Raw genomic sequence first — 24234 nt, forward strand, 5'->3', positions numbered from 1 at the left:
GGATGCATCTCATTGAATCCATTCACACTGGAACTACCTTACTTCAACCCTCAGCATTTTGCACCTAGACTAATGAGTAGCTCATTACCTGGCTCACTGTGGCCAATCTTACCTCCAAGCCATCTGTTACATTCTTGCCATAGGATTTGTTCTATAATACAAAACTGGATCCAATCATTACTTCCTTCAAATGTTTTAAAGAGCTCCCCACTGCCGTCAGATTAAAATCAAAATACCTTGGAAACTTTCCTGATGTAGCCCCTGATGGTCAGCTCTTTTGTCCTGCCAACCTGAATTCCTTATCCACCCACAGTAGTCTTACTATGGATTACATATCATGTCTCTGTGTTTTGCACATGCTACTTCCTCTGCCTGCCTCCTGCCACGTTCACTGGTCCCTTAGTAACTTCTCTTCAGCTTTCCGGATTCTACAGAGGAATCCCATCCTTTAAGCTTCGTCTGATTCTCTAACCCTGATTCATGGGTTTGGAGGTCCTGTTTATTTCTGAAAGAACATTGTGCATGTTAATAGCAGTATGTCTTACAGTGTTGGCAAACATTGGCTTGCTTCTTCGGCTCCCGGGATTACTGCATTTGGCTGCACTGCAGTGTTAAAGTGGGTGCCATACACACAGTGTCCAACTTGCATAATTATACTGGGCCATTCTACTTCCTTTGTACTGGGGAGAAACCATTTTTAGGTCTCTTTGTGGAATGCTTGGCCCAGCTCAAGTGCTGCAATATACAGGTACAGGGGGCCTTCAAGAAGTTCATGGAAAATCCATATTTTGGAAAATGATAAATGGATTTCAAAAAATTTGTACAAAAATAAGCTTACCTTTGAACTACCTGCACTGTTTGAAGCACTCCTGCCTTTACACAGTAAGCATTTGTTTAAAGAATGAAACTGAGCAGTCCATCAACTCCAGTTTCCTAGAAAAATTCTCTGAGGCCAGTGTTTCTCAAAGCGTGGTCCCTGGGCCAGCAGCTTGAGCATTACTGGGGAACTGGTTAAAATACAGATGCTTGGGCCCCGCCCAGATCCACTGAGTATGAAACTCCAGGGGTGGGACACAGTAACCTCTTTCAACAAGCCCTCAAGGTGATTCCGTTGCATGCTTAACACTAGCTCCAGCTGCTTAGAACCAAAAGTAAATATTTCATTCAATTACTTTTCTGGTAAGGGAACATTTGCTTAATTTTGAAAACAATTTTAAATTTTGACACATTTTCCAAAAAGTATATAAAGTGTTATTAGCACCCACCATTCAGATTTACTGTACTGTCTTCATTTTCCCATGAGACATAAAGCAACACATCACCAATGGCCTATCTCCTTCCTCTCGCCCTTTTCTCACCCATGCTAACCTCTAATCTACAGTTGGTGTGTGTTTTGCTCATGTGTATCTTTATATTTTTGCTATGCAAATATATAGGCATTTTCTGGTTTTCTAATTTAAAAATTTTATTTATTCTTTACTTGAAAAGGAGAGAGAGAGCGAGAGAGCAAGAGAGCACTTCCATTTGCTGGTTCACTTCCCAAATGCCTGCAACCATTAGGATGGGGCCAGGCTGATGCTGGAAGCCAGAAACTCAATCTGGGTAACCCACATGGGTGGCAGGGACCAAGTACTTGAGCCATCAATGGTTGCTTCCCAGTGTGTGCATTGGCAGGAAGCTGGAATCAGGAGCGGAGACAGGACTTGAACTCAGCCACTTTGATATGGGATGTGGGTATCTCAAGCTGTGGCTTAAACACTGCACCAAATTCGTGCCTCTAGTTTCTTATGAAGGTTTCTTAGTTATCTTTACAATTCCTCTTCCTCCCATTCCCTTTAAATGCCTATAACATAGCCCCCCTTTTTAGCTTCCCTTTCTTTATCCAAGTGATTTTTAGTGATGCTCAAGTTTGAAAAATCACTGCTACTGGTGTTAGGGAGCCCTAGGTAAGTTCTATGTTGTGCTTTTTGTTGTATGTCTGCCTATACTTATTTAGTATTATTTATGTATTGCTGATACACTGCTCCAGTAAATCCTAAGTCAATTTTCTGTATAGAAAAACATAATGTAGTTTTTTGTTTATCCAGATGGTTTTTCCTAGAAATGCAAACGTCTATGCCTTTCTGAAGTTGCCATGTACACATTGTGCATAGGTACATGAATACACACAAACACATGAAATGTGTTCACCTTTATACACACAACCACACACATGTGTGTGCACATATGTGTATGTGTGTGTGTGTCTGAATTATGTGGCTAATTAATAATTGGTCACTTCATCCTTCCCAAATTCTATCACATATATCTATTATCTTCTGTCCTTTGATATCACCTCACTAATATAAAACTTTGTTCACCACAAACTGGCACCCTCACAGCTACCTTTTACTGCTTCCTGTTTTATCCATTGCACGCTTGGCTGCAGGGTGAGCCCCTAAAAGCACTGTCCTGATCATTTCCCTCCGTAACTCAAGAGCCTCCAGTGATCACGTACTTGTGACCAGGTCTGCTAGGTGCCTCCAGAATATTCCTTCACAACCAAATCCCACTTTCATTTTGGTGGCAAGGCACCAAGTGAAACTGTCCAGCTTTCTTTGCAACTAGGTGTTGCTAGATGAGGTTGTAGGTAGACGGTTTTGACTGGGAATGCTGGTAAGGTCCCTTAAAAAGGAAAAAGCGTATCTGGCAGTGGGTGCCTTTTAACATCCCTTCCCCCGTCTTTCCTGTTGTCTTAAATTTATATGTGAGAGCTAGAGCTGCAGCAGCTGCCATGAACCAGGAGGAAATCTTGAAAATAAAGTCATATACTAAGAATAACAACTCAGAAAGAAAGACGTTCCCTATATCCCTGATGATCAAAGAGCCATGCCCACCTGCTCTCGAGAGAAAAATAAACTTTGGATGTTTAAGTCACTTCTGTCATTGTTACTATGGGCAGGTCCCAAATAGTAATTTAATTTCTTCACAAATTTGGCTGTTTCTCCAGTTAAGCCAATGTTTTGTGCCATGTTTGTTTGGACCGATTGGCTCTCTCCTGTGAACTGGGGCTTGCAGATAGCAAGATCTGAGCTAAGGCTGAGCCCTTCAGCTCAGCTTTGGTAACTCCTCAGGCTCTGCTTCCAACTCTGTCAGCCTCAGTTTCCTTGTCTGAAAACTGAGCATGAAAAATACTACACACACGATACTACGTGTTACCTTTCTTTCAGCCTGCTTTTTGGTTGCTACTAGCCCAATAGCATGAATAGAGAAAAGAGCTGACGTAATGAAAGGAGACAAAACTCAAACCAGGATATTTTCTCCTTGGTTAACAACCTTACAGGCAGCTTGTTTGTTGGATACATTCATTTTGCTGCTTAAAAAAAAAAAAGAAGTCCATGAGGAAAAATGTCACCAAAGTACACTTCAGTTATTAACATTTACCCTTTTTCCATTCTCATGAGTAACTGAAATCTGACTATACATGTGTTGCACTACCCACACAACAGAGAGAGAGAGAGAGAGAGAGAGAGGAGTATGTGTATGGAGAGAGAAAGAGAGAGAGAAAGAAAACAAACTCAAGAACATTGGCTCCAAGAGGACCACTTGCCCAAAGTCACAGGCACAGACAAGACATACAATTTCTGCCTTGGTATTTTCCATCTGGCTAAATTGACTCTTCATGCCTTGAAACAAGCCCTTTCAAATGGAATTGCAAAAAAGCAAATTCTGCTCAAACTCATACATTATGTAATTTCATTTCTGCTCTGATGCACATTAAACCAAACTGGATGGAGAAAAATCTTTTGCTAAATTAAATTTGGTTTGATTAGGAAATTTGCGTCATGTGCAGGCAAAGCACGATGTGTGTGGGTTAAAAAATGTCCTGGTTATTTAAAATGTTTTTTTTAAACAGATGATTCAGTTTTACCATAGCTTCATTAGTGAACTAAATTTGTGTTCACGTGGAGCCCTGTTGTGCGTATAATGGGTTTTGGTCCTTCGTTGGGAAATCACTCAAGTAGCAGACAGTGGGTCCTTCCTGGAGGAAGGTAATACAGTTTGAAAGGCTGGAGCCCTTGGGTCCCTCGAGATCCTTCCTGCTCTGGCTGCACAAGACCTTTCCTTGCCATTTCCCACACTGCCATCATTTCCTTCTCAAGAACAGTGTCCTTGCTCTTTCCAGCCCCAGTTTTCTCAACAGGCTTCCAAAGGCAGAGCTCACCCCCAGGTCTCATCTGTCCTGGTCCCCGTCCTGAGCTGTATTTCAACCCAAATAAGAGGCTTCCGTGTACCGCCTGGCTTCCGAAACACACACATAGGAAAATTTAAATAGGGTTGCTTCAAAGTATTTCAAGGAAAAAAAAAGTGCTTTGTAGAGGGTCAAAATGCCTTATGGGAGGGATACAGGCCCAAGGTTGCCATTTGGTAATTCTTGACACCTGCTAAAAGCAAAAAGTCCCTTGTTCTCCAAGTGTCATCGGAGGGCTGTCTTTCAACCTCAATCACAGGTTCTACCATACAAAGGTAGTTGAGGAGGAACCGTGCATTTTCCAGGCCATTGTAAAAATTATTCAGATAAGTAGGAGAAAAGCTTAAAAAGTTATGAAGAATCTGCCAAGTATTAATAGTATACATTGAAGTAAAGCATAAAGAAAGTAAGGTTTAGATCTGTGAAACACAAAGTACTGAACAATACACAACACCAACTTAAATAGCATTTTGGGTCCCTTCAGGAAGGGTTCTCCCCAAAGCAACCTGATTCTCTAGATAACGACCAACACCACACCAGACAAAGAGTTGACAGTGACCACTTAGAGCCCAGTACTGCCATGGGGCTCCCAGCTTGTTTTGAATTTTCCTCTGTTTCAAAAATATTGCTGATTGGGTCAAAATTCTCAAAATGGGCACAGGAGAGAACTTTCTTTTGGTGGGTTGTTGAAGTCAGGGTTTCCCATAATGCTTGGTCTGAGACTGAGTCGATGAGGTTCTGTTGCACAGGCCTGGATGTGCTAGGTCTGGGCCAGGGTCTGTCTGCACAGCTTAGCATGTGAAAGCCCAGGGTGCTTCCTGGAGCAGTATCATGCATGCTATCTTGTCGCTCAAGAAAAAGAACAGACACCAGCGTGATATCTAGTGAATTGGCTGCACGTTTTCACTTGTGGACCTCTCTATGTACATAGAATCTGATCAAAAGCCCAGTAGAGACTTGGATGGAATTCTTGGACCCTGGCTTTAGTCTAACCCAGACCCATTAGTTGTGGCCATTTGGGAAGTGAAGTAGCAAATAAAATCTCTCTCTCTGTCATTTTGCTTTTCAAATAGATAAATATTTATTTAAAAAACAGGGGGGGTGTTGGCACTGTGGCATAGCAGGTTATGCCTCCAGCTATAGCATTAGCATCCTACATGGGTGCTGGCTGGAGTCCCAGCTGTTCCACTTCTCATCCAGCTCCCTGCTAGTGGGCCTGGGAAAGCTTTGGGAGATGGCCCAAGTGCTCGGGCCCCTGCATCCATGTGGGAGATGCAGGGGGAGATCCTGGCTCTGGCTTCTGCCTGGCTCAGCCCCAGCCATTGGGGTCGTTCAGGAGGTGAACTAGCCAGTGTGTGTGTGTGTGTGTGTGTGTGTACATGTGTGTATCTTTCTTTTTAACTCTACCTTTCAAATAAATAAATAAATCTTTAAAAAAAGAAAAAATAATAAAAATAAAGGAAGAGGCCCAACAGCCAATCAGTGAAAAGTCATGGTCAATCCACATCTTGGGTAGGTGACTTAGATTACTTTTTCCAAAGTGGCTTCTAAGGGGTTTCTCGGGGTCTGTAATGCTCAGAGGACCCGCACTTGGAAATGGATGGCTCTCTTGGGCTCCTGGCACTCTACCTGGCCCCAAGTGCGAAGGGCAATGATTCTGGCCTCCGGGGTCAGTGGAATCAAGTATTGTACTAGAGACTATGACCCAGGACTCCCAGGTGTCATACCTCCCTCGGGACTCCAAAGTAGTTCCATTGTCTGGAGTTCTCTGAGAATTTCTCCCCCTGATTTTGTGGGTCATTGAACAAAGAAAGTATTGGAAAAATCACATGGTCTCCAGCTTTCAGAAACTTCTCACAATGGTCTTAGACTCCATAAACAGCCCACATTGCTCTAAAGATGTTGACCGAGTTCAAATATTGGGCTACAGTATTTTCACTCACCAAATGCCTGATTTGTTTTTTGCTTTATTTCCCCCCTCTCTTTTTTTAACAGAAGGGTAATTTACAGAGAGTGAAATGCACAGAGGAGTTTTGACAAATGCCATGTAGTCCATACTTCTGTAAAGATAGACATCAGTTCAATCACTCCATCAAGCCCCCTCATACCTCTTGCCAGGCAATCTTCTCTTCTCCCTGGGGCAGTCACTGCTTGATTCCTATCACCACAGATTCCTACTGTCTTTTCCAGAGCTACATAAAAACCAACTGATGCAACGTGTGTGCACCCTTTTCTGTCTACTGCTTCATGTACTGAGCATCTGTTGCAATCTCCCCTTAATTTCTGGTATCAGTAAGTTGAGGAGACAGCCCTGGAAGGCTGCTGCAGGTGTACAGGGGTGTCCAAGTTCTCCTGGTGTGGCAGGAGACCCTCAGAGGCCTCTCATATTGGGTGGGATGAGGAAGAGGGGGAGAGTGGAGCTCCAAGTCACCCTTTTCATCTTCAAACATGACATCTGTCTTTCCCCATTTTTTTACAAAGTGGGGGTCTGGTGGAAGATTTCATCAGAGAAAAGAAGGGGGTATTTGCCAAAAAAAAAAAAAAAAAAAAAAATCCAAGTTGGAGAACCATTGGTTTCAAAGATTCCTAGTTCCCTTGTCTTTGAAAGTTCTATAAATGACAGCGTTTTTTGATATGAGAGCTGTGACGGGACCCCCTCCAGGGAGGGCTGCAGACAGAGGCAGCCAGACTGGGGGCCCCGAGGGAGGGCCTGAGCACCGACAGCTGTAATATTAGTACCAGTCACAATCAGATAGCACCGGCCCAACCGAGGCGCCCAGACAATAGGCCAGAGGCCACGGGCAAGGGGAGGCACAATGACCGCATTCAAACGACCGGACTCTGCAGCCAGCGAGCATTTCTGCAGAGTCCACCAGAGCCTGGCCAAGCCTGGACGTCGCCTTCCGCCAGAGAGCCGCTTTCTCCACGGTGAGCTTTTAAACCAGCAAAAAAAACAAACACGGAAAGGAAAGCGCTGACACCGCCTCCAATGCAGAGACAAACCGAAACTGTGTTGTTGTTATAATGTAAACAGACTCGGTTCCAAATTATAACCCCGCTTTCCAAACAGGCTGCCCGGGAGCCCAGCCCTGGGACCAGGGGGAGCCTCCCCAAGTCTCCCAGGGGGAGGACGCGGCCCTGCGCTGCACAGGTGTGTGCCATCTCCGACTTGCTCCCACCACGGGGTGAGCTCACGCGTTTGCTTGCCTTAGCACTCAAGGAAACACCCATGGGAGAGACTGGTGACTCCCCCTGGCTGGGTTTTCCCCTGTGACCAGTGGAAAATCGGCCTCTTTTCCCCACTACCCTGAGATCACTTTTTTTTTCTTCCCCCAGTAAGTCTGTAGCATGCCTTTTCTCTGTTACATCTTTTTTAGCCCGTTTAAAATTTTCTATTTTTCCCAAATACGTTCACAGTTTAAAAATGATGTTAAAGGACAACAGCAGCAATGGCACAAATGAGAAAATACTTCCTGTAAGGTTAAAACAGCAACAAGTAATAGCAAAAATCAGAAGTTTGCAAAAGTTGTCAAGCCTGACATCTAACCTTCTTATTCATTCAATCATGGGTGCGGCGCCGCCCATGCAGGCCAGCCAATGGGAGGGAAACCGCCAATCTGGAAGAAAGGAAACACAAGAAGAGAAATATTAGTTTTCTTGCTTAAATTCGTTAATCGACACCTACTCTTCTTTCTGTTTAAATAGGGTCTCCTTTCAGAGCCGATTTAGTCTCTGATTTTGAATAAATGCCGATTGAGTTAGATAAAAATCTCATTCTGGAGGGGAGATGGTCCCAGGGAGAGGGACTTGAACAGGAAAATTGTAACAGCACATTCCAGGCACCGGGCAGCTCCCATGGAGCCCACAGACCTACTTTACTGTGGCTTTTCAGGAATAGGATCCAAGAGTTCTGGACTCCCAGGCTTACTAAAAGGCACACATGAATCTCAGATGGGTGAGGTCTTTGTGCTACACACAATCCAGCTTCCCATCAGCAGATGGTTCCTGGGACAGGTCTTCACCTATGGAAGCCCTGGCTGTCCCTCATCCGGGCATTGGCAGCTGCTTACAGATCTGCACCAGAGCACGAACTACAGAGGCCCTAGACTGCGACGGGTGCACGCAAGCTGGGAACACGTCCCCCAGATACAAGCAAGAGAGAAGGGCCCTGCCACCAGTGAGTAGCATCTGCTCCACCACAGAGGGCACATCTGAATTTGTCCTTGAGGCTGGGAGGACCTACTTTCTGGGGCCCTGTGGTCCTACAATGTGTGTTGTCATCCTGCAGCTCAGAAGCAGAGAAAAACAACCGAGTTGAGTGCAACCAACGCCAGGGTTTCCACTACCCAGGGTGGACCATTGTTAACACATTGTCATTTCTGCTGTGCTGTTTTTCAAATTAAATATGTAAAGACCTATCCCAGGAACCATTTTTAATTACATTAAAAATTTTAAAAGAGCATAGGTATAACAGTTCACCCCAAGCCCAGATCATGGATTTGTTTCTATTTTTCCAGGCCACTTTGTTTATTTATTTGTTTTTACATTCACATACATATCTGTATCCAAGGCAATGAACAGTGTTTGTGTGTTGCTAATGAACCTAAGCGGTATGAATCTCTGCAAATGTACCTTTCATTCTCCACTAAAAAATTCTGTTCATCTTTATTTGAAAGGCAGAGAGAAAGAGAAAGAGAGAGAGAGAGAGAATCTTCCATCTGTAGCTACTCCTCAAATGCCCTCAACAGCTGGAGTTTGGGCGCTGAAGCAAGGAGCCCAGAACTCCATCTAGGTCTCCCATGTGGGTGGTAGGGAACCAAGTACTTGATCTACTACTACCTGCTGCCTCTCACAGTGTACATTAGTTGGAAGCTGGAATTGGGAGTGGAGCTGGCCCTCCAATGCAGGCCCTCCAGTTTGGGATGTAGCCCACCCTTCATTCTGTACTTCTGACTTAATATGAGAGCTCTAACTATGCTGCTAACAGCTCCCTTCCTTTAACTGCCACGCTGAATAAATAAACACTCGGTTATTGTCTCTTTACCCAGGAGCCAACGTCTATGGCACCATAAAACTGCTTGTTATATCATTAAAGTGATTGTTGGTTATGTGTGGGTGTGCGTATGTGTGCACGTGCAAATTTTCTCTGCTGCACTATCTGGGCTTCTGAAGATGCTGCCTGGCCTTGTTTTTATGGTGGCTCTTGCATACCACAGCTCCATGTAAAATGGACACTTCATGCGTTGAAAGGGAATTTGCTAATTATTAATTGTCTTCCTTTAAAACAGAGCATTAGGGAAGACTTGGGAATTGTATTTATCTATTTTCTTCAAAATATCTCTCTACGGCTCTTGTCCTGCACTTTCAACTCCAAGCCCTTCAGTGCTCTCTCACTGTTTTCTAAACAAGAAAATGACTGTGGCAGGCTGAAGAGCAAAGTATTTAAAAAGCATACCATAGTCCAAAAGCACTCTCAAAAGCTACATTAACAAATCCAGGGAGAACCTTGTGTTTTTTAACTGTTAGTGCCTTATGAATATTATGAATAAATATACACCATTACATCTGGCATTAGTAGCTAAAAATAAACAGTGCTTTTGTACCAAAACAGTATTGGACGTCACCATATTTTTCTGAGAATATAATTCTGATTCAGACTTTGAAGAGAATTGTTTGAACTTGACTCCAGGAAAACAACCTAAAAATTCTCACATGATAATAAACATTTTTACACATAATCTTTATTTGGCAAGCTTTAGGGGCTGGGTTGTGCTAACTATTTAAACTGATTTAATCCTCACACTGACATTTAGGGCAGATAGTATTAATAAATCCATCTTCCAGATGAGCAAGGAGGAGGCAGAGAAAAGTTAAACATTTTGCTCCAACAGTGAAGGGGAGGCTAGCCAGGAATCTCACCCAGGCACTCTGGGGTCATGGGCTTTGTTCTGAATGGCTGAGAACAGGCTAGGGTTTTAAAGAAACTGCTAAGAGGAGAACAAAATGGCATCACCGAGGTAGCTTCCAAATTGTGTGAAAACACAAACACTCGGCATCTTTTTCACGGTATGCCCCCAGTTGGGAACAAATCAGACTTCTTCCAGTGGACAAATTCAAAGTGAATTCCCTGTGATGGCTGGGGGTGGGGGGGTGGGGGGTGGGGAGTGGGGGGGGGGTAGTACAGGGATGTGAAACAGCAGGGTCAAGGCCCAGACCCTCTCCAGCAGGGTCAAGCCCCAAACCCTCTGCATAAACACACCCATTTTTAATGCCTCTCTTCTTGAGAAAACAGGGAGCTGTGACTTTACGCTTGACTCCAAGGAGACTGCCTGGGGTTTTGTTTACACAAGATTCAAAGCAAAAATGAGAATTGCTCCCTGGGACAACTTTAGCTCAGAATATGTGTTCTTTACACATTTTTAATTGGGCCACAAATATATTAGCAGTGCGGTTATTTTGTAGTTTCAAACGAATCTATTTTGTAACTGATTCATATTTATATTTGGGATGCATTTATTTGTGGGCATGAAGCAGTTCATTTTGCTAAGCCATCTGACCCAGGTGAGGTTGGCATTATTTCCATGACTGCTCCCAATGAATGCAAATTGAAGGTTAAAGGATAAATAAGCCCCTTTAACTTGGTTTACTAATATGTTATTTATAAATGGCTCTTTACTTGGCTTTTTTTTTCTTTTTGGGGCAACAACTTTGTCCAAATGAAAAAGCACAGGACAAATTAACAAATACATGATGTGTATTTTATTGTAAAGTTTCAAATGGGTTAGATTTAAATTTAATTTTAAGACAATTAATATGCCCAAAATTAATCCTATTTATCTTACTATCCCTCTTCAAATCTTAGCAGTCTGGGAAAGACTGTACTACATTAATAACTTATATTCTACTTTTTGGAAACAGCTTACTCAGTCCTTTTGATTTTTATTTTGACAGTTACATAGTATCCCATTTTATCATTAATCCAAACTCACACTAATTGAAGGCCAGTGAAGTCTTTCCTTCTGCTATTTCAAGTAGGGCTACAATGCATACCTTTGCATAACTGTAATTCTCACATATGTAAGTTAATTTATGACAAATTTTAAGACATGAAATTAGCCATTCAATGGGAATGGCCATTTTACATTTTGATTGATGTTTCCAAATTAGACTATAGAGAGGTTGCTTCAGTTTAAATTCCACGTCTGAAAGTCCTGTTTCTCCAGACTTTGCAACATGGTATGTTATTGACCATTATCTCCATAGGAAACACATGGAATCCTAGTTTGAATTCACTTATCTCTTGAGGGTGAGGGAAGCTGAGGATCTTTTGATAAGTTTTAAAGTTATTTGTATTTCTTACTCTATAAATTCTCCTCCCTCTCCTTCCTCCTTCCTTCTTCTTTGTGCTTTCTTCCTATTGGGTTGATAGTTATTTTCTTATTGATATGGTGATACTTTGTATCTTCTAAAGAACTAAATCCTTTCTCTTGGCTTTGCTTTTGGAAACTTTGTTAATGTGCCCCCCCCCCCCCAATTTGGTTTTTCTTTCTTTTCTTATTGGGGTAAAACATTTAGCATGAGCTCTACAATTTTTAACAAAACTTTTAAAGATTTATTTATTTATTTAAATTGAAAGGCAGAGAGAGAGAAAAAGAGAGGGAAGGAAAGGGAGAAGGAGAGAGGGAGAGGAGAAGGAGGAGGAAAAGGAGGAAGAGGAGCTAGATTTCCCATCTGCTTGGATTATACTCTAAATGGAATCAACAAATGGGGCTGGGTCAGGCTAAAACCTGGAGCCAGGAACTCAATTCAGGTCTCCCATATGGGCAGCAGGGACCCAACCACACCAGCCATCGCCTGCTGCCTTCCAAGGTGCGCATTAGCAGGAAGCTGGAATAGGCAGCAGAGCCAGGACTTGAACCCTAGGCACTCTGATGTGGATGTAGGTGTCTTAAGCAGTATTTTAACTGCTTCACCAATTGAGCACCCCTTAATCCATTTTTAAGTGCACTATATTGTATTGTTAACAGTAAGTGCAGGGCTTTACCTGTCCCTGCATCTACCTTTTTGTCATATAACTTCACATTTCTGCTCACCCAAGAGGTGGATTCTATTTTCCTGTATCCTTTGGTTCACAGGAGTGAACCAAATCACAGGAGTGCTTTGGCCAATGGAATACTACCAGCTAGGCTGAATATAGAAGTTTGGAAACATTCTTGTTGTGTTGAAGTATTTTCCTTGGCTCCTCTGAGACTGCCATGGGAACATGCCTAGCTAGACTGCAGGGTGACTGACACACAGTACAATTGACTAATATCAATTGTCTCCACCAAGGCCAACCTAGATCAGCCTAGACCAGCCCAGTCCCACACTTATGAGGGAGCCCTATTAAGAGGGACAGAGCCCACTGGCTGCCCACATAGCTGGCCACAGAAAAATGAGTGAGCCCAGCTAAGACTGCAACAAGCATCCAGTTAACCCCTAGATTCATGAACTTATTAAACCTTTGAGTTTTGAGGTAATCTGTTACCAACCCGGGATACCCCAAGCAATGTTATTGGTACTAAAAATGGTTATACAGGACTTACTCCTGTTTCACTCAAAAAAGAGATACCCACAAAGAAGACAGTTTAAAAGTAGGTAATGAAGTCTGCAGATATCCGCCAAATGCCAGGTGCATCAGTCAAGGCTGATACAGGCAAACATAAGTATAAAATGATCTACGAATCTCAACAGAAGGATTATCATACAGGGAACTGATTATACAAGTGAGGAAAAGATGTGAAGTCAAACAGGGGAGAATGAGGCACCCAGGAACTCAGCAACAGCAGGAAACTCCTACAATATCTGGACAAGAATGGAGGTTTTGATTTTGGAGATCTGGGACCAACACCACCCAACAGAAGCTGCAGGCAACAAAGGGCCTCTCCGGTAGCCAGTGCAAGGATAGAGAAGACACAGCTGTTAGACTGAAGCAGAGACAGAAGAAATACCCTGGCCACTGCCTGTCTTTGGTCTTCCAGTCTCTCTCCAAGGCTTTCTAGTGGCTGAACCCAGAGGATCTCCAAACCTCAAGGAGTGACCCCTCAGTAACACAGGGAAAGGGGAAGGCAAGGATGTGAGGGCAAACAGGCAGCGGCACCATCATGGTATTCAAGGAACTATGTAAGGTGCTGAGCTTCCGAGCTGCAGAAGACACGCTCAGTGCTGAGTGCTACATGGAAACGACTGAGAATCAGAACCAACACTGGGTTTGAAAGTTCAAAAGGGCTCTCTAGAGTGCAGTGAGGGGAAGGATGCCCAGCTCAGGCAGGCGGCAAAGTGCAGCAAATACTGGGGGGACAGCAAGGATTCTGGTTTGGCTTAGAAGATGGTGCATTTGGGAGGGGAAGCAAGGGTGGAGAGCGTGTGATGAGACCACAAAGGCAGAAATGGGGCCAATAATTGGAGAGTTTTGGATTTTTAATCCAAGCAGGTTGGATTTTTGTTTTAAAGCCAACAGGAAATTCAGTGGTTCTGAGCAGACGGTAACATGATCCAAACTGTGCATTAGGAATATTAATCTGATAGAAATTGAGGCATACATTGAGACAAACTAGACTAGGAGTTATTACTGAAGTGCAGACTTCAGGGATTCACAACCCTCTTTTACTCATTTGCAGAAGTTTGGGAAGCATTCAGTCTCCTGAGAGATGGTGCACAGCTTTCACAGGGAGCCCTAACCCTTGACCCCATCAAAGTGTCTCAGCACCAGAGTAAGGAAGCCATTTAAAAAGCTTCTGTTCCAAGTCTTTTAATGAGGACCAAACCTCTAACAGTGGCAACAACAACAGAAATGAGTAAACAGACACAAACACTTATGAGACAAAATCTCATCAAATAATCTAGATGGACTTGAACAGAAATAAAAGAAGAACAAGAGGTGCTGAAAGATTTAACTCTTGGTAACATCCATCTGCTACTTTTTTCCTTCCTTTTATGAAACGGGGGTAACAGCTCATGTTTCCAAGCTATCATCCGGATTTACTAATCTGGAAAGTTCCAAGATAACCACAGGCACATGTCTTGTCACCACTGTCTCTTTCCATAGTCACCACATGCAAACTTTTCTGACTGTGAGTCCAAATGAAACCTCCAAATATTTGTCAAATAGCACCTCATGCATCCATTGCCAACAGGTGGTGTCAATATTTGTCTACAGCCACTATTTTACTTTACTGTGCTGACTGTTCTTCGGTTTTTAAATATGAAATGAATGCATATATTTGGTAGAATGTATTACATGCAAATATGGTTTGCATATATGTACTTACATTCATACTTTCCACATGTGAGAATCTTCCTGGAACTAGCTAGGTCTTACCCAAGTTCATGAGTCCACTTACTGTTAACTCAAATATAAATTCGAGTTAAGCTGAATTAAGTGGAATGTTTTTGCTTGTATAAGCCCTTATTCTATTATCAAATACACATAAAAGTTTTAAAATTGGCCTGTTATCTCAGTCAACTAGGATTGACTTCATCATTAGGCAAATTTTAAAGGATCGTAGGTAAGTAGACATATGGTATCACTATAAGCTATCTACCTTTCAATGTTTGGTTGTTATTTGAATGTCACTGTGGTTATTTTCTTACTTGTGACATTTTTTAATATGACATTTGAAGGGAGATATAATAACCAGAGTTGCTTTCAATATAGAACCATAACAAAGACAGATTCAGATCAGTCAAATTTTTTCCGCTCGAGGTTGAACAGCAAGAAAATTATTATTACTCATGTCAACATGAAGACTTTCCTTGCTTACCTCAAACTCCAAAGTATGATCTATTTAATTTGAAACAAATAACATTTTGACAACTTTATATATACAAAATATTTCCACAAAATTGAAAAAAGTATAAAGTAATAAATTCCCGACAGTAATTATTTGACCATGATCTGCAAAAATAACTTGTTTCCATCTTCGTGTGTGTGTGTAATATAGATATACACACACAATATATATACATATACACAATATACACATACACACACACACACACACACATATATATATACAAGCACAGATGAGGGTATGTATATCGAACTAAAGTGCAGGTTCCACAAAATAATAAACCTACTCATTTGAGGCACTTGGAAGTTTTCCTTACCATCAAATTCTGCCCTCTTCTATTTTATACACAATTTCGTTTTAAAAGGTTAGTAATGACCTGCTAAACTGATTTCATTATCCACTAATAGGGCCAATCCACAGTTTGAAAAACACTACTGTAGCAAAATGACCAAAGCACTCTGACTTTATTCACCCATGTAAACATATCCACAAAGACCAATCCTGTACAACTTAGCAAGGGAAAAAAAATCTCTTGGCTTGTTCCCTAGTATCCTGGACGAAGCCAAGGTTTGCGGAGCCAACTTTTGTACTTGGTGGTTGACAATGACTGAAAACTGAAAGGCAGAGATCAAATCCTCACTCTCCCTCTCAACACACCTCTTCCGCTGGGTAATTCACACTGTGCAAGTATCAAGCTATTCAATTTTGCTGTCATTTACTGTTCTTTTTCCAACAGCAATGGAAACACAGCATCAGTTAACTGTCTTCTCTCTTAGGTAGAATTAGCTTATTCTCCCTCCTACCCTTGTGAACAAGGGCGGCATTCACGGCTCTGGAGGGCCACCCTTGAAGCTATCTACAAAGAAACCATGGCAGGAAAGTGCTACCCATGAAGGAGCAAGAGCAGAATCTGAGAACTGAGGCTGTCAGTCCAGATTATAAGCAAGAACAAGCTTGGTAACGACTTCTCGGATGAAGTCGGCACAATTAGAACTGGAGCAACGTAATTACCAGGAAAAACAAACAGACCAACCAACCATAAAAGCTGTGTGTTTCCATGCTGTCTACCACAACAAAGCTATTTATTGAAAACATTCCAATCTCTTTTCTCCTTTTACGAAGAAAAAAGTAAATAGATACTGTGCAATCATCACACCAGAGATTATCTAGGGTCTTTCTTGCCAATACTCTGGCCCTGGAATATCCTTTCTTCTATGTGGTTATTTTGACATTCATTCACTTTGGCATTCAACCATTTACTGTGCATCCTCCCCCACACCACAGTCAATAAACAGTGAGTGAGTGGACCAAAATGCTCCAATTTTTTTGCATTCTTTAATTTGGCATTCCTACTTTGCAAAACTTGTCTTAGATAAAGAAATGATCATGGCTATACTTATTTGCATGGATTTCAAACATTTTAGCTTAAATTTCCATGAGCTTTTCTGAAATCTCCTCATTTGCAAATTTGCAAAGGTTTAGTGACGTGGTGTCATTTATAATAGCAAAAGGCTAGGTGAATATACAGTTAATTGCTAAAACTGGTCATCTCTGGATGGCTGGATATTGGTGATTTCAGTTTTATTCTGTGTTCTTATTGCTATTTTCCAAAGTAAAAAATAAGACAAATGGATCAACATAACATGCCTGTGCTTGACTCTGGCAACTCTTCTGGTGGGAGATCTTCACAAATCTGATGTCATCCCTTCCAAGAGCACCAAGGCCCTGCCCCGCCCTGTGTAGGTATGCAGGACACAGGTGCTCCTGGGCTTCCACAGCAGGAAAACGGGGACAGCAACAATACCTAATGCATGGAGTTACGTTGAGGACTAAATCAAGTGTGTTACTATTACAGCGTTGAAAGTGCTGAGAAGAGTGTCTGGCACACAAAAGCATGCTATGTGTCCACTGTCATTGCTATTGTCATTTTTGCTAGCACAGGAAATGGATGGGTATTCAATTCTTTTCTGTATCAAATGCAAAGGCTCTGTCTGCACCCTACCCTGTCTTCCTTTCAAATTAATAAAACAAATAAATACTTTTAAAAATTAAGGAAAACAAAATAAAAATCCTAGATAAATGCTATTCAAATGATACAGACAGCGTAGTTTTTTGTCTTAGTGGTTAAGCTCTTGACGAGGGCACCTGCATCCCATGTGGGAATGCCTGGGTTCAACGCCTGGCTCCAGCTCCTGATTCCCAGCACTGCTAATGCAAACACTTGGAGGCAATGGGTGGTGGCTCAGGTAATTGGGTTCTTGCCACTCATGTGGGAGACCTGGATTGAATTCCTGATTACTGGCCTCAGTGCTGATCCAGCCCCAGCAATCATGGAAATTTGGAGAGTGAACTAGTGAAAAGTGAGGTGTCTCTCAAATTAATATATACTTCTTTTTTTAGAAAGAGATGCCTTTGGATAAGGATACACAAGGTGAAAAAAGAATTAAAATATATAGATTATACATTTTTATGACAGTTAACTTAAAAACAAAAGATACTACTATAAAGAAAAAATATTTCATGAATATGAAATAATCAAACATAGGAAGATGTAAGCACTCTAAATCTGAATGCACCTATTACCAACTCTCAAGATACATAAAGCCAGCCTGCTAAAATTAAAAAACGAAGCAAGCAAATTCACACACAGTGTGGAAGACTGTTAAAAAGGAGAAAGGATATAGATATGGACAACATGATTAATGCATTTAATCTAATTGACCTATTTAGAATATTGTGGCTAGGCCGGCGCCGCGGCTCACTAGGCTAATCCTCCGCCTAGCGGCATCGGCACACTGGGTTCTAGTCCCGGTTGGGCCGCCGGATTCTGTCCCGGTTGCCCCTCTTCCAGGCCAGCTCTCTGCTGTGGCCAGGGAGTGCAGTGGAGGATGGCCCAGGTGCTTGGGCCCTGCACCCCATGGGAGACCAGAAAAAGCACCTGGCTCCTGGCTCCTGCCATCGGATCAGCGCGGTGCGCTGGCCGCAGCGCGCCGGCCGCGGCGGCCATTGGAGGGTGAACCAACGGCAAAAGGAAGACCTTTCTCTCTGTCTCTCTCTCTCTCACTGTCCACTCTGCCTGTCAAAAAAAAAAAAAAAAAAAAAAAAAAAAAAAAGAATATTGTGGCTAATAATTACAGAACACACAGGATGCTAATTTAATATCTACCAAAATTCTCCATGTGCTGCACAATAAGTAAACTTAAACAGATTTCACAGATAAAAATTTATATAGAGTATGTTCTCCAATCACAAGGAAATTAAGTAGACATCAATAATAAAATAGCCAAAAATTACATGAATTAATGGGAATTAAACAATACACTTAAAAATTTTTAAAACTTATTTGAAAGGCAGAGTGACATAGAGAAATAGAGCAAGATCTTACATCTGTTGGTTCATGCCCCCAACACCCGCAACAGCTAGGAGCCCAGAATTCAATCTGGGTCTCCAACATGAGTGACTGGGACCCAAAAATTTAGCCATCACCTGCTGTCTCCCAGGCAAGTTGGCTCAGAAGGAGAGAGGGGACTCTAATCCAGGCACTGATATGCGATGTGTGCATTCCAAGAGGCAGCTTAGCCATGGCATCAACTCTCTGCTGCTGTAACACACTGGGGATTAACGCATAGGTCAAGTAGAAAATACAGTGGAAATTAGACAATACTGTTAAATGAATTCTGAAGAAAACACGACACATCAGCTATGTGACATGTAGCTAAAGGTGTGATTGGAGGAAAAATTTTATGCCTAAGTGTATGTACTAGTAAAGGAGAAAGTCTGAAAATCAATGATTTAACTACCAATGTCAAGAAGTCATAAAGAGAATACCAAATTCAAGTCAACAGAAGTGGGACGAAGAAAATAACAGGGAACAGTAACTAACAATACGGAAAACAGGGGAATAGTAGAGAAAAGTGGTCAGGTTAAAACTGGGAGATGCTAATAAAATTGACAACCCTGTAGCAAGATTAATCAAGAAAAAAGAAGATAAGGCAAAAAATTACAATTATAGAATGAAATTACTGTAAAGCCTACAAACATCAAAAAGATAATGCATGAATATTTTATGGAAATATTTGAAAATGTCAATGAAATGGACAACTCACTAAAAATATTTACCAAAACAGGGAAAAAATAAGAAAAATATGAATGGCTCTATATCCATGAAAGAAATGGAATTTGAACATAAAAATCTCCTCACAAAACATTGTCTATACCTCAGCTGCTTTATTGGTGAGTTCTATCAAACACTTAAAGGAAAATTAAGTTCATCTGGAATACAGAAGAGCAATCATGCCTCACCTCTTCCTATGAAACTATTTTAGGTCAGCAGAGCTTCAATCTCATAGTTAAATAAGGATGATACTAGAAAAGAAAATTACAAGCTAATGTACTTTATGAATCTAGACGAAAAACATTAAACAAAGTGATAACAAACTGAGTTCTGAGATATTTTTTAAAAATAATACATTATGAACAAGAAGGATTTATTCTAGAAATATATGGTTGATTTAATATTGCAAAATCAACCAATGTATAGTACCCTATTAATTGAAAGATGGAAAAAAGATTGAGATTAGATCATCTCAATGGATACAGAAAAAGCATTTTATCTCACTCAGATCTATTCACACTACAAAAAAAAAAAGTCAGTAAACTAGGTATATTGTAGATTTGTAAAACTTTGTTTTCCTGATGTCTTAATCCCCACCAGCAGGCTGTGAGCATCCTGCCGAGGCAACCAGGTATATCAGTTTGATAAGGTCCCTGCCACAAGCTCTCCTTGCTCTCCCCTGAGCTAGTGATATTCAAATATGCCAACAAGCCCTCCTATATCCACCTGTATACTCCATCCTGACCCCAACAATGTCACTGGTCCGTGGATCTCACTGTCTCTTGGCTGCCCTGATGCTCTACCCATGTGTGAGAATAATGAGTCCTTTCATTTCACACACCTCTCCCACTGTGTTTCCATGGCTGTGATGGAGTGATCCTGAATGGCCCAACAAGAGGGACTTCCGCTCCCATTTACAGCACACTGGGATTCAGAGAGAACGTTCTAGTGTGATAAAACCCTATAGCAAGCATCTTACAGCACACTGGGATTCAGAGAGAACTTTCTAGTGTGATAAAACCCTATAGCAAGCATCTTACTCTATGGTGAATACAGAAAGCTTCTCATGAGACTAGGACTGAATCCAGGGTGTCTTTACAACCAATGCTATACAGAACTAATACCAGATATTCTGTCTACTGCAAGAAGGAAAAATGTTTTAAAGAAGGAAGAAAGAAAACTGATTATTTTCTATAGCATAGTGATTATAAGGAACATCAAAATATTCTACAAAGAAATTACTGAAATACCAGTAAGTGAATTTTGTTGAATCAAGTGACTGGATTTAAGAATATACAAAATTCTACTGGAATTCTACATCCCAGCAACAAATACCAGAAAAACCTATATTGGCATAAAAAATGTAAAGTAAATAAATAAAATAAAAAATAAGCAAAATTTCTCCATAGAAACTTTAAAACCTTATTGAGAGAAGAGAAAGGGGGGAGGGAATACAAAATCATAAACTGGAAGACTCAATGTCAGTTCTCCTCATACCAGGATATAAGTCAGCATTATCCCTATTAAATCCCATGAGCATTTTTGGTGGAAGTTAGTAAACTAATTCTAAAACTTATATGGAAAAGCAACAAGCCAAATGTATTTAAGGCACCATCAAAGATAAGAATGTCAGAGAATTTTTACACTACTGGGTACAGAGGTCATGTTTATATTAGCTAAAAAAGTATGGTACTGACCCAAAGATAGAAAGTAGATCAAAAAGAGCCCTGGCATATGTACCTCCCCTCACATGATACAGAAAAACTACTTCCAGATGGACTTCTGGTGGAAAAGTAAAAGGCAAAACAGGGAAGCTTCGAGAAGTTCTATTGGTGAATATGTTTATGATTTTGAGATAAACAAAGTTTTTGTAAACAAGGCACAAATAGCACTAATAATAAAGGAAAAAAGAAAGGAAAGAAAAAAAATAAATTTTAAAAGGAAATAAACAACAAAGAAAAAATAATAAATTAGAGTCTATTAAAGTTAGGAACTTCTGTTCACCAAAATTCACCATTATGAGAGTGAAAAATTATTCACAATTTACATGACTGACAAAGGAATCAGATTCAGAATATAGAGCTCCAGATCAATGAGAAAAGACAGACAGCTAACCATAAAATGGCCGGAAACTGTTGATATTCTAACACAAGAAGATTCTCAAATGCAAAAAAGCACATGGAAAAATTTATCCATCCTTGTCTAACTCTGCCTGTCAAAAAGAGTTATCCATCTTATGTATCATGGGAGTGCAATTTAAAAACACAACGAGGTATCTACACACATCAAGAACAGCTAAAATTAAAAACTACTGCCAGTATCTGGTGATGGAAGAGGTGTGGAGAAGCTCCAACTCTCACACATAGAATGCTGGTGGAAGTGTAATCATTTGCACTGGGAGTGCAATCATTCGGACGGTTCTACAGTCTTCTCCAAAGCTGAGTATACAGATGTTATGGACTAGCAATTCCACTCCCAAACCCAAAAGAACGTGTATGCACGTTCACCAAACTACCCGTGATAGTCGCAAGCTAGAAACAATTCAAATGTTCATCAGCAGAATGGGGGAAAAGCTGTGACCTACAGACGCAGTGGGGAAAAGTCAGCAGCGGTAGTCTTCAAATGCAATATTGAGCACAGCCAGCCCGACATAAGAAAGTCCGTTCTATTTCAGTGCGTAATATAAAGTTCGGAACAAAGCATGGTTAAGCTCAGGTTTTAGAACTCCGAGACTCCAGGCTCCGTTTGGGGAGAGACTGAAGAGGGTATGAGGTATTTCTGCGTCTCATCAATGCTCCATTTCAGGGTCTATATCAGAGGTGGGGACTGTCTGGCCCTCGGGCCATACAGGGCCCAAGAAATCATTAGGTCTGGCCCTGCCAAGACAATGACAGGTGAGACTCGAAATTCAATAAATCTACAGCAGGTTAATGTTTAAGTTGATCATTCTGTATGGCCAGCGAATGATCTTATAAATATCCAAATGGCCCTCAGCAGGAAAAGTGTTCCCCACCCTGTTCTAAATGGGGGTCACAGAAAACATTTACTTTGTGAAAACCTCTACTGTGTGTTTCTGATTTCTTTACATCTCTGTCTCTGAACGAATGTACGGTTAACTTTAATAAATAAGTTTACTTGAAGAATATCATATGAGTGGTTCCTCCTTAGCACCGAAATAACGTAAGACATATGGGGTAACATAGGCATTGGGGTGCAGTGGATTCAGCTGCCGCCTGGGACACTGGCCTCCCGTGTCAGAGTGCTGGTTTGAATCCCAGCTGCTCCACTTCTGATCCAGCTCCCTGCAGACATACCTAGGAAACCAACAGATAGCAGCCAAGTGCTTGGGTTCCTGCCACCCGTGTGGAAGAACTGGATGAAGTTCCTAGCTCTGGGCTTTGGCCTGGTCCAGCCCCGGTTGTCGAAAACATTTGGAGAGTAAACCAGTCAATGGAAGATCTCTCTTTTTCTCTCCTTGTTACTCTGCCTTCCAAATAAACAAAATATATCTTTTTTTAAAAAAAAAAGATAAAAGCACACATCAGGGCAAAGTTCAGCCACCTTATAGGATGTCTGTCTGCCACCTCACATGGGGTTGGGGAGGGGAAGAAGCAAGCAGAAAGCCTTAGGCTATGAGAATTTTCAGCAGTGTGTCTTTCATTTTTCTCTTTTGAAGAACAGTAGATTTGCTTTCCTTGTGTGTCATCATGAAAGATTAGCACTAAAGATTGTGTAATGAGTCAGTTTCTCCCCTTCCCATTGGCTTCCAAAAAACTACCCTAAATTGGCATATACTCTTAGATCAGTCATTTCCAAACTTTCTTTACCACGGCCACAGATGGAAACCCAATACACAAACACACATATGAATCTGAAATATACATTTAAGGAAAAAACAGCCTACTTTGCTTAGTGCCCTCTGATATCTTCTATTCCGTTTCACGTTTTAATTCATTAGAAATGGAAGATGGTTTCATGGACTAAGAATGTGGCACAAATAAGTTTGAAAAACACTGTCTTCTAGAATTCCTGGAAAATATTAGGAACTCAATTTCAAGTTATTGAACCAGGAATGGTAGGCATTTTGCATATTTACCTGACCCCTAGCTTGGTGCCGGTGTGTAGTCTTGCCTTTCCTGGCCTGCTCACCTGCTTTTCTAATGTACATCCACTTACTATGGCACATGCATCTTTATAAGTTGTCTGATTGCTTCCAGAATAAGTTCTTAAACAACACTTTCACAGGCATACAGTAAACCACCCAAGGCAGAGCCGGTGTCTAGGAACAGGCAGCCCAGCACCTGTAAGCCAGACACATCTGGTCGCACCTCTGTAGCCAGGTCTACAGCACCAGGGCATCTGAGAGCAGAGGGCTCCTGGGACTAGGTGACAGGTGCTCCCTGCTGCCCTTCCAGGGAGCCACTGTCACTCTTGCTTTCCATAAGTTTTCTGGCATTTCCGACAGATGGGAGAGAGGGAGCCAGCTCATTTGGAGAAACACAAAGACACTTTTTGAAAAAGGAACAAAGCACTCTGCAACTAACAATGAAGAATGGTGTGAGCATCTACGTGCATCACTGAGATACAGGCACCCATGGTCTAGAATTTCCTTTATCTGTCTTTTCAGGGTGCAAAGTCTTTCTCAGGTCATTGAAACCGTGTGTCTACAGAGGCATTAGCTAACATGTTGGGAGGAGCTAGTTCAGGCATGTGAGAATAAAGCTTATCTTTCTAACACAGGGACAAATTTCACCTTAATAAAACTTTCATTTTAAAGTATTCTCTTTGGTCCTATTAAACAGAACTTTCCCTACAAAAGGTTCTTGGATCACTTTTGGGCAACTTGCCCGTCCTAGCTTATCTTCCACACTCTAAGAAAGGTAGACATGTTTTGGGCCAAGCCTCATGGCCCAAGGTATTGATGCTGTCGCTGTGAGGGAGGGCCATGGGCTAAAGAAGGGTTGTGAATGTCAGCTCCCAAGGGCCAGACTGAAGAAGAAAGTGACAGGGCTGCATGCATTAGCCGCCGCAAACGCAGAGAAAAATTTACAGGCGCA

The 24234-nt window shown here is 41.6% G+C and overlaps 1 protein-coding gene across 12 annotated transcripts in view; it reads right to left on the minus strand.

The window, feature by feature from the left end:
• THRB (thyroid hormone receptor beta) overlaps window positions 1-24234 on the minus strand; it is a 401819-nt gene that overhangs the window by 217512 nt on the left and 160073 nt on the right. For all 12 annotated transcript variants that reach the window (XM_017346748.3, XM_070072867.1, XM_070072869.1 and 9 more), the window contains exon 2: window positions 7779-7848. The gene's annotated coding sequence lies outside the window, so the exon portion shown is untranslated. The remainder of the gene's footprint in view (window positions 1-7778; window positions 7849-24234) is intronic.

Source organism: Oryctolagus cuniculus, chromosome 4, assembly GCF_964237555.1.
Source record: "Oryctolagus cuniculus chromosome 4, mOryCun1.1, whole genome shotgun sequence".
NCBI lineage: Eukaryota > Metazoa > Chordata > Mammalia > Lagomorpha > Leporidae > Oryctolagus > Oryctolagus cuniculus.